We start from the raw sequence: 11077 nt of genomic DNA, 5'->3' as shown, positions 1-11077 counted from the left end.
AAGTGATTAAAGAAACCACAGAATAAAAAAAGGGAAAAATGATATGAAAATATCAGCGGATATATTCCCACGAAATTAGTGCATGAAATATACAAAAAAATAAGAAATTCAATTTGGTGTTTATGGAATATTACAAAGAGTGTTGTTGTGAAAAAGCAAAGAAAGAAAAATAAAGTTACGCCACGGAACGAAACGAAACGGAACGGAACGGAGTGGAGGAGTCCAAGGAACGGAACAGTCGTCGTCGCAGCCACAGCTGCAAACGCATCTAAAAAGCAAAAACAAAAACAAAAACAGCAGAAAAGGTAAATAGAGCTTCAAGACCCCATGCCGCTTATCATGCCGGGGAGTGGGTAAACATTGGCTTATCTGTCTGTTGTAGGGTACACACACCGACACACTCGGAGTGTAGGTAGAAGATCTGCAGAGATCTCTGCGCGGTTTTGGTATTCCCAGAACAAAACATTCACGTTTAGATACATTTTTAGTGATTGTCGCTATGTTTGCAGTTACTTTCACTCCAAAAACAGACAACACTCAGAGCCACACACACAGCTGGGCATGGGCAGCTGCCTTGGCTCTTGGCTCTTGTCTCTCCCCCGCTAGTTTTGTGCCAGCTTTATCTTGTCAGGCGTCGCAACGACGTTAGTGATAACCTATATATAATATATGTACTGGCAAGCTAACGGTTAGCTCAATCGACAGCCAGATATCTGACTCAGATCTTGCTGTTTGTTTTTTTTTTCTTTTCCTCCTACTTGATTCATAAATCATAATCGTCGTTTACCCACAGACAGACAGACAGACAGCCCCTAAGTGTGTGTCGATTGAGTTTTGGATTTTGTTTACTCGCTTGCTGGGTGGCTTGTCGTTTCCCCCTTTTTGGAGTGTTTACCTTGCTTCGGTGATTTCATGCTAAAAAGTCACTACAAAAATGCACAAAAATGTTCAATTCTAAATGAAATGTCTCCTTTGATTTGCATATTTATTGAGAAATATCCGGTCAACCCCCGAGAGACCAAAAGAGAACCCTAAACCGTACTCCGCACCACGTTTTGTGCTCGCTCTCTGTGTGTGTGTGTGTTTGCCCTTTATTTTTTACAGCATAGCCACCTCGTATAAACTTGTTTTTGCTGTTTATATAAATACTCCACCATATGTACCGATCTGTGTGTAAATACAACGAAAAAACACTTGTGCGGCACAAATTCGGGCAAATAAAACTGAAACAATATTTCGGTGTGGCTCCTGCGTTGTGTCTTGTTTTTGAGTCCGAAACATGACTAACAAGTGCACAAAAAATATGCATAATCAGTCAATAATCCTGTCTCTCTGACTGACAAAACTACTTCTTCTGATCTCTCTCTCTCTGTTCCGTTCCCATCTGCTGCACATCAAATATATCAGCAGAGGCAGGTTCATCAATTTTCTTTGCTGTGATAAATGTCTTACAAGAATTTACACAGATTACACATTCATGTAAAGTCTCCAGCTGCCGTACAAGCGCAGAGTTGACAAAATGATTTGTTTGCCGTGGTGCGTGGCGGGGGCAGGGCTACTGTGGCTGGCGACACTGAGCGCCACCCTGAACTTCGAGAGACAGCGAGAATCTAGCAACAATCTGGCACCAAAAACAGCAACTAATTCAGAACAATGTAAGGCATTATTTATTTTTAACTGAGGTCATCAGCGTAGACATCGTCTACGCTGCTGCTCTCCCGCCCCGAGTGCTGCTTGCTCGTTGCTCTCCACTTCTCCACTTCGCCGGGGTGTTTGGGGGTCTCTCCACTTCTACGATCTCCGATCTCTGGCATTGCCAGAGCGTACGTTTTGTTGCCCGAGTCTGTTCTTTTCTGCTGTGTTCTGTGCTGTGTTCTTATTCCAAAGTTAATGTGTTTTGGTGCTGTTGCTGTTGCTGTTCAGCTGTTGAACCCGAACTCTCACCAAATTATGCCACACACACACACACACACACAGACGAGAGGTAGAAGCATCGGGGCAGACCTCAGACCCAGACACAGACCCAATGCCAGCGGGGCCAGCAAACATTATTTGAAATATTTATGCTTGACTTTTGCGCCTCAATGACTTTTGAATTGCCTTGCCTTTGGCTCCCAAGAAACACACACACATGCACATTAGCTGTAATGTGTATCTGTGTTTTATGTTCAGCGATTTACATGCCACAGACTGGCAGACAGGCGGCACATATGTTGCATCAATGTGCAGGGATTTTCAATGGACTTCCATCTGGCATATGCATTTCCAGCCAGCTAGATCTTAAATCTTGCCTTATCAGTGTTAAACATTTCTCTACATTTTCTCTCTGCCCAATAATGGGCATTAAATGCCCATTAACCTGCATTTAATTTGTCAATATTAGCTCGTCAAAGGCCATCAAGCAAAGCCAAAACGGGGTTGCCTTTCTACGCTGGTTCTCAGGCCACACTTTTCATTTCGTTTTGGGGGGCAGAGGAAAGACTATTCCCATTCGAAAGTGAGGCAAAGAGACAACAACTCGACACGACAGCATCGCAGCATGCCTGAAATGTTGACCTTTTCACAGCTGGAACCATCTTTCACAACAAAACAGTTCTTTCAGCCAAGAGTCCCCATGGGTACGATCTCCCTATGGTCCGAAGTTTGTCCGTTTACCCCGAGCCCATTGCTCGTGTGCTTGTCAATTTCTGTCAGTTGCTTGTCAAAAAATTTGTTTGGCTGTAAAAATGCAGTGAAAACGTTTAACAGCAACAACAACAAAGGCAGCAAAGGCAGAAAATAGGAGAAAAATTTCAAACACGATTTTCATGTAAAGGCATCCCCAACAAAATGACTGACGAACTGAGTGACGCGAGAGCTGACTAACTGCAGCAGCAGCAGGAAAATTGTATTGTAGTTCAGTCGCATAATTAACCTTTGGGCCAGGGTGTACGCTAGCCGTGTTCATATGGGAGTGAGAGCACAACTATCTACGATATGTTTGCCTACCTGTCCATTCCTTTACTCGGCTCTCTGTTCGTTCTGTTTGCCTTTGTTTACAGCGTAATTTGTTGATAAATAAATGGGAAAATGCAAACAAAATCAGAGCAGGCCCCACCACTGTGCTACGCAATGGAGGGCTTCCCCCCCCTAGGTAGACATCATGTAAGGGCCCGTTCCCTTGGACACGTAGAAAATATTGAGCGAATATTTTCACCCGTTCCCTTAATGGCATAAGCCAGCTTTTGGCCAATTTGTCACACCTCTGTTGCGTAGGTTTCCGTTTTGTAGATTTGGCATTTTTTAACGAACTCGCTTATTAATTTGAGTTATTTTATTTCAAGTATTATTAGCCGCGTCTCTCTGTCGCCTGTTTTTGGTCATTTTTTCGCTCGTTTCATTCACGCTTGGTGGCCCCCAGCAGGTGATCTCGATGACGACTGCTCGGATGATCTAATCGTAGTCGTCGTAGTCGTAGTCGCAGTCGCAGTCGCTGCCAATTGCTGCCAATTTTTGGCCATAATTAGGAGCAATTAATTGAGCCAAAAGAGCGGAAATGGGCGACAGAGCATTCATTGTACAAAAAGGGGTACAAAAAGACAGTGAAAAATTTCTTAATGACAGACATTCACTTTTTTTACGGACCTGCGCTCGGCTAGGTGTGTGTCTTAATGGAGTGAAATTTCTGGTAATTGAGCGCGACGAGCGCGAGAGCATTTTAGGCGCGCATTTGATGAATATTTGAATTTTGCCTTTTGTGTTTTTTTTTTGCATGTTTTGCAGAGACTTCTCCTGCTGCTGCTGCTGCTGCTGTTGGGTGCTGCATTTGTTATGCAAATCAAGTGCCGCCATATGTACACTCGCTCGCTAAGAAACCAGAGCCAGTCCATAGTGGAGCTACATAGTTGGAGCCGGAGCCGGAGCCGGAGATGGTGATGGTGATGGAGCTGGCCAGGCCAGGCCAGGCCAGACCAGACCAGTCCCCGAACCAAACACAAAATTGAAATAAGCTGAGAAAACCGGCGAACTGGTTGTGTAGGCAGCACACGTACAAGGTCTTCAAATATGGCTCTTTATTTAGCTTGGATTTACTTTGCCTTTGCCTTTGCCTTGCCTTGCCCGTTTTGCCGTCTCTGTTTTGGCTCTTTTCTAAGCATTTTTCTTCTATTTCTCGTGGGGGATTTTTAGCCGCTATAATAGCATTAATTTACCATACAATTTCATATTTATGGCCATTGTACGACGAAGTGCAATTCCATTTTTTCTTGACTTTTTTTTGTGTTTGTGTGTGGGCGTTTTGTTTACATTTTGCGCCCCTTTTTCTTGGATTTTTATTAAGTTTATTCTTATTTTTGTTGTTGTTTTTTATTCAGCTTGCAACCCTCGCAGTGCAATTCTTAATAGTTGATTAATTTTCATTTAATTTGATGCAACAACTTTTTTAGCGATTAGAATTTCGCCTGAGTCATCATCAGACGTGATTTGCTGTCTATCTGGGGTCTCTGTATAAGTTCTAAGTTCTAGTAAATTCTAGTCCTATGCCTGATTGAATGCATTTTGTTGGAATATGTACGTTGTGCACACGTTTGGCAGTGCTTTTGCACTCTGGAAGTGTGTTGCCTGCTGGCGCCTCCATAAAATATAATTTCTATTGACCTTTGGCCGCCAAATGGCATCATCTTTATGGCTGTTAATGATGCGATGTTTAGTTTTATATTATAGATGAGATCATTATAATATTCTCAGCTAATCTGTGAATTGTTTCTGTATTTTTTTTTGCTGCTTGAATTTTGCACTAATTATTTCCTATATTTCTTGTCATTGCAGGTTGGTTGACCCACTTGAAAGTTGTAACAAATTTTAGAGCCAAGTGTGAGTATCTCTCTGTGTGTATTTTGCGTTTTGTTTTGGCCATTCTAGACGTGCATTTTCGCTGAGTTTGCTATCGTGAGCGCCGACAGACTGACTCAGAGACAGATGGTATATGGTCTATATATTTCTATATATCAGCTGTCTGCTAGGTGCAATAAGAAAGTCAGGCCAAGCAGTCAAAATCGTTCGTACACTTTTTTTTACATGCTGACGGGGCTGCGGCTCTGATGACGTAAGTGTCAACAGCAGCAAATTGTCATGAATTTTAGCTGGGTTAAGGGATCAACGCTTACGCTGAATACGGAGAGCGGAGAGTGCTGACTGCTGAGTGCTGACTACTGAGAGCGGGGGGCGCTCATTGTGAACTTTATGCAGCCGAAACTGCGTGTGAATTAGTCATGCCTGAACGGGCTCTCTCTCTCTCTCTCTCTGTCTATCTTTTCTGTTTTCTTTATGCATTTACAATTCCATTTGCCGCGTTAAAAACTTTTTAGCATTCTTATTGACTGGCTGCCAATTTTGGTTGGGCCATTGTTTGGTTCTGTTTTCTTTCTTTAATGAATGAAGAAATGAATGAGTTCATCAGCAGCGTCAGCAAAAGACCGCAGACAGCAGACAAGAGACATGTGCGGTCAGGTCTGGGCTGTCTTGGTGGTGCGTGGGTTGTTGTCTTAGTCATCGCCATGAGGAAATGCAAGCCACAGGCAGCGCCACAGAGTTGACTGCACTTTGTCAGCAACTGCAATGGCACAGAACGGTGCTGATAAGAGCACAGAGCCGCTGTTTAGTTTTCAGCAGAAGCGGCAACAGTCAGCCAGCTGAAAGACAGGCCATTGTAGATAAGAGAGGGAGAGAGAGAGAGAGAGGCATACACACAATATTCAATATGATTTATGGCATGTAAATTTATGGAAATTTACTGGCCAAGCATGATTCTTGTGTACAGCGGATCCGCAGCTTGATAATTTCAATAGTTTTTTCCATGCACTGCTGCAGCACATTCCAATTATATTATATCATGGGCTGGGGGCAAAACATTATCGCATATGGCAGTAGTAGACCCACAGACTCTTGGCAACTCCAAGTAGACTCCCCAGATATGTAAAGAGCGAAACAAGTTGTACGAGAACAAGTTTTTGGAATGCCTCACAGTCAGCTCCGCTCCTACAGTCAACAATTTTTTCAATTTCTGGCAATAATATCTGAACACCCAGAACGCCAGAATGCCAGACACTCGAGCACTACTTTGTATAAAAGACAAGTCTTAATTACCCAACATTTATTTGCATAAATAAAAATAATGCGTACATATTCATATACATTTTACATACATATTTACATACATCTGTACATACGCTCACTCGCTCGTTCGCCCGCGGCGCTAATGAACTTCGCTCGTCCGTCCGTCCGTCCGTCTGTCCGTCTGTTAATAATTATTAAAATTTTCAGTTGTATTTTTGTTGCTGCCTCTCTCGGGCTGCTCTCTGCCCCTGTGTGGAGTTGCTTTTAACGCGTTCAACTGGCTTTTGAATTGATTTCGGCAATTAAAGACCCCTAAATGAAATTGAAAACGTTGAAAGACAGCAGCAAAAAAAATACATAAAACATTATAAATAATAAATATTATTGCGGTACACTCGAGAGCTGTGATTGATGGCCATTCGATTGGCAACGTTGTTCGTAATTGTTATATAGGAAATATATTTTAAAGCAACTTTCGGGGGCACACTACACGTGCCTCGGGCTCTCTCTCTCCCTCTCTCTCTCTCTCTCTCTCTGGCTGTCTCTTATCTCTCATTAGCAGCGCCGCTGATAAACAGTTTCCAGTTCTTTGATAATCTCCCCATGTTTTGGTATGCGTTTTGTGAGAGAGTTTCTTCTATGGAGATAGCGCCGCGGGCTAGTTCCATTTGGATTTTGTTTCTCATTTTTCATTCGGTTCGCCTGATAAAACGCTGGCTGGCGTCATGTATTTGTGACTTAATTAGTTTGCCAGGTCTCTGCCCACATGTGGCCAGTAGATCGGGATCGAAAATTTGGAGAACAAAAAAATTAATTAGAGACGCCGCCGTCTCGCTGATAAGCAAATAAACAAACACACACAGAAACAAATCAAATAAATAAACATGAAGCAGGGGGCAGGGTAGAGAACTTTCTTCCTGATTACTGGGTCAAAGAAAGGAGCTGCTAAGCTGCAGTGGGAGTGGGGAAACTGCTCTAATTACGCAGACATTAGTCATAGGAAAATATAGAATAAATTCTGTGTGATTTGTGTAGACAATTTGTGTATTATTTGAGCGGCCACCGGTTGATCTCTCCGTGTGTCAGCCTTGAACAATTGCCAACAAAAATTTTGCATAGAACACAAACACAAATTAGTGTTCAAAATAGAAGGTCTAAATCACTGGCAGATGTGCTGGGCCAATAAAAATATAAATCCAATCCCCAACAGCAATCAGCATTTGGCTCCATCGGTTGCTGTGCTTGTGTAATGCTGATATTTTTTTCATCGCATCGTAAAAACAGATTATATTGAGATTGAGTTGCCAAAGGCTACAAATGTCGCCGTTTATAAATACCGCAATAAATTGGTTAAGGTCGAATCGGGCATAAATGTATGGGCCAAACAAAAACTAACATAAATCCCGTGCTGTGGACCCGATTTTAACGACTTTCGCTTAGATTTTATGAATGATTTCGGAATGGTTGGTTGGTTGGTTGGATCAAGGCATTCCAGCCATTCCAGGCAGTCCATGACGTCACTTCGATGTCTGGCTGTTTCTGGCCCATAAATCAGTCTGTCCAGACGAGTAGGTACATTATGATTTACAGCCAGTCCGTGGCATGTACTTGGAACTCCAAGCAAGTCAACTTCCTTCCAAGTAGAAACACATTTGCATGCCGACAAGTCAATCACCAGTTGACGCTGATTAATTTAATCGCCAGTGGCGGGCAAAGAACGAACGTTGCCCAGTGCCACTCATTTATAGAATTTATAATTAAATGCAATTATTTACAACTATGTGGATGGATGGATGGATGGATGGTTGTATGGAGGAGGAGCACTGACCAGCCAGCCTGGACTCTGTTCGACATTCTGTAATTATTTTCTACAAAACTCTGCGCTGCCGTTACGCTCTGTTTGAAATGAACAACGAAAACAAGTGATTAGATGTGAGGCAGAGGCACAGGCCATTTTCAGTATGGCTGCAGTTCTCTTGGAACTTCTCCCTCACACAGCTGCAGCTGCCTCAGCGACTGTGTGTGTGGACAGTCGAACAAACGCGTTTGCTGATAGACGACGACGAGCCAAGCCAGTGGCCCCGGCCCGGCCCGGCCCGGACCCGCCTGACTGACCATTACAAATGTTCACTTAGTCGGGGCCACAGATATGGGATATGCCCGAAGAGCCAGCCCCACTCTGCCGCAGAGTGAAAGAGTTAGATAGAGAGAGTTTTTTTCTGCAACGTCTGCCGCTTGCCGCTTGCCGCTTGCAGTTTTTATTTCTATTTTATTTTTTTTATTTGTCGTTGTTGATTATTTCTACAAAAGCCACTAATGGATTTTGATATGCACAACACAGCAGCAGCAGCAGCATCAGCGGCAGCGGCACAGACACACGCATATTTCTATTAAGATGATGGGACGACTGGACATTCTCCTCTGGACGCGGAGTGCAAGCCTTGTGGCTACTTTATATGCCTGACTTGCGGCAAAAAGAAACGTCCAATGGGGCAGCGGCATGCCAGATAAAGTTCTTGCGCTTTTCGGTAAAAGTGCAATCGTTAGAATGTGAGTGGAAGCGACTCGGAATGGAGTGTGGAGTGTAGCCAAAGTGTGGATTGAATTGAGAGAGGAGCAGGGAGCAGGGAGGAGCATCAGCGAGGAGTGCTGCTGCTGTGGCTGGGAACCCATCAGCAGCGACGAACCCGCTTAATTATCTCAGAAATTCTACTCAATGGGCTTGCCAGCGGAGGCTTGAAGGAGTGGCCCGCGTTGCCCGTTTTAAAGGCGAGGTCAAGCCGCACAATGGACCGACCGACCGTCTGTCTGTCTGTCTGTCTGTCTGTGAGTGATCTAATGTGCTGGCCAGGAAGCGCAGTTGCAGATGTTTGCCCAAAAAGAACAGCAGCAGCAGCAGCAGCCGCAAGCCAAGCAGCTTTTAGGGTCTGACAGTAGCTCGGGGTGTAGGGTGTGTGTGTGTGTGGGTGCACAGGGACTAGCCCAACACTAAACTAATGGCAATGGCAATGGGCGCTGCACGGTTCAATGAATTACTTCATTAGTGCAGGCGGTGGTCTAGCGTGCGTCTCCCTGCTGGACGTTGTATCTCAAAGATACAGGCAGACAGGCAGACAGACAGTCCAGTCCACGGCTAGTCCAGACCTGGGTGAGATCTTTGGCCCATGTCCAGTGAGGCGCACTGTTGGCTGCCGCTCTTCGTGGCACTTTGAAGTGCCTCACAACTGTTGTTGGCTGTGCGTTGAAATTAGCTGGCTCCTGGCTGAGGTAGGACTTCACTTCACTTCACTCCACGCCACGCCACTCCATGCCGTTCTGGCAGCAGCAGCAGCCAACTTAATTGCGGAAGTTATGAGCATGGAATTTTAATTATTTCAGCTCGAGGAGAGCTGCTGTCGCTGCCCCTTCCCTCGCTCCTCTTGTTGCTGCCTGCTGCCTGCTGCATTGTTAGTCGCTTTACAGTTAGGTTCAAACATTTTGGGCTCTGCACAAACATCCGCCAAACCTTGATCGTGCTGCAGCAGCAGCCGCCTTCTCCTCTGTCTGTGTTTGCCTTCGCTGTTTGCTTCTCTTCTCTTCTCTTCTCTTTTGTGGCTTAGAAAGTGTCAAGACGAATGATTGCATTCTACGCACTGACGAGCTGAGGAATGTCTGTTTACGTTTACGTTTGTGTTCCCAATTTTCCCCATATTTAGTTCTAGACGTGACACTTTCGAATGTGCTCCTACCCCACGACCCCTTCCCACTGTTCCTCATTGCTGTTCCTCACTGCTGTTGTCTCTGCTGTTCCCCTGCTGCTGTTCCCCTGCTGCTGTTCCTCTCTGCTCTTCCCCTTTGCTATTGCCTCTGCTCTTCCCGTCGGCCGTGACGCTTTTTCTATTCTTTCTTTGAGCTTTCCTTGATGGCTGCGGCGGCGTTGCTGTCGCTGTCTCTCTCTGGCCTGGCCTGTGTTCTGCTTCCTTTTGCGTGTGCGTGTGTGTGGCTTATTTGTGTCTGTGTTTGCTTATTTGTACAACAGCAGCGGTTGTGGCTGCCAACAAAACTTGCGTTGGAGTTTGCCTTCTAAAGGCCAAGTGGCCCAGCTGGGCTGGGCGGCTTCGGTTACTTAATGCACTGCGGACTGCGGGCACAGGCAGTGCCACAGCTCAGTCATTCACTTCCTTGCTGGCACACAGTATACCCTGTCACAGAGGGTATCATGACTGCGCTGCGCTTCTTCCCCGCTAGACAAACAAAAAGCGCACACAAAAGTCGTTGTAGGCTGCGCTCGCTGTGGTTCTGCGGCTCTGTGGCTGTATGGCTGCATGGCTGCTGCTCTGCTGAGATGGATGGAGACGTCGTTTAAGATTAAGACGACTTCTGCATACAGCTACGACGAGGAGCAGCAGCAACGTGTTGTAGTTGTAGTTGTAGTTGTGGCTGCATCGAGTGCGTGTTGCTGCGACGGCTGCTGTTCGGCTGTGGCTGTGTGCTGCTGCCGAGGTGAGTGATGATGATGAATGTGTTACAACGAAGGTTAACGACTTTCAGCTTTTATAAACAACAAAAAAGCACAAAAGGCAACTTGCTGCTGCGCGAAGAACTGCAGCGAAACAGCTGTTGCTGTGGACTCTCTTCTATTGGGTAGCCTACATCTGTAGCTGTGTGTTCTTCGCGCTGCTAATTAAGCCGCCAACAAGCTAATTATATGTGTGTCCGTGTCCCCTCTGTGCACTCTCTAATTGCAATTTAAATAAATGTGGCAGGCGGTCGAGCGGCTTTCGGGACAAGCAACCAGTTTGAGCATTTTGCCACCAAAATGCAAGCGTTTTAAATTGCAATTTGTAGAAGTCAGCGCGTTGTCAATGGCAGTTCGAAAGATTCCCCAGCGACAAACATGGGAGGGGGGGGGGTACAAGTGACAAGCTACCTCCTGTACTCAGTCGCGCTCTGCAGCGATCCCCGCAGCCCTTTCAAGCTCACCCTCTCCCATCAGCGCTGCCTC

The sequence above is a fragment of the Drosophila guanche genome, unplaced genomic scaffold (genome assembly GCF_900245975.1).
Source record: "Drosophila guanche unplaced genomic scaffold, DGUA_6, whole genome shotgun sequence".
NCBI classification, from domain to species: Eukaryota; Metazoa; Arthropoda; class Insecta; order Diptera; family Drosophilidae; genus Drosophila; species Drosophila guanche.
This window is presented reverse-complemented; position numbering follows the sequence as displayed.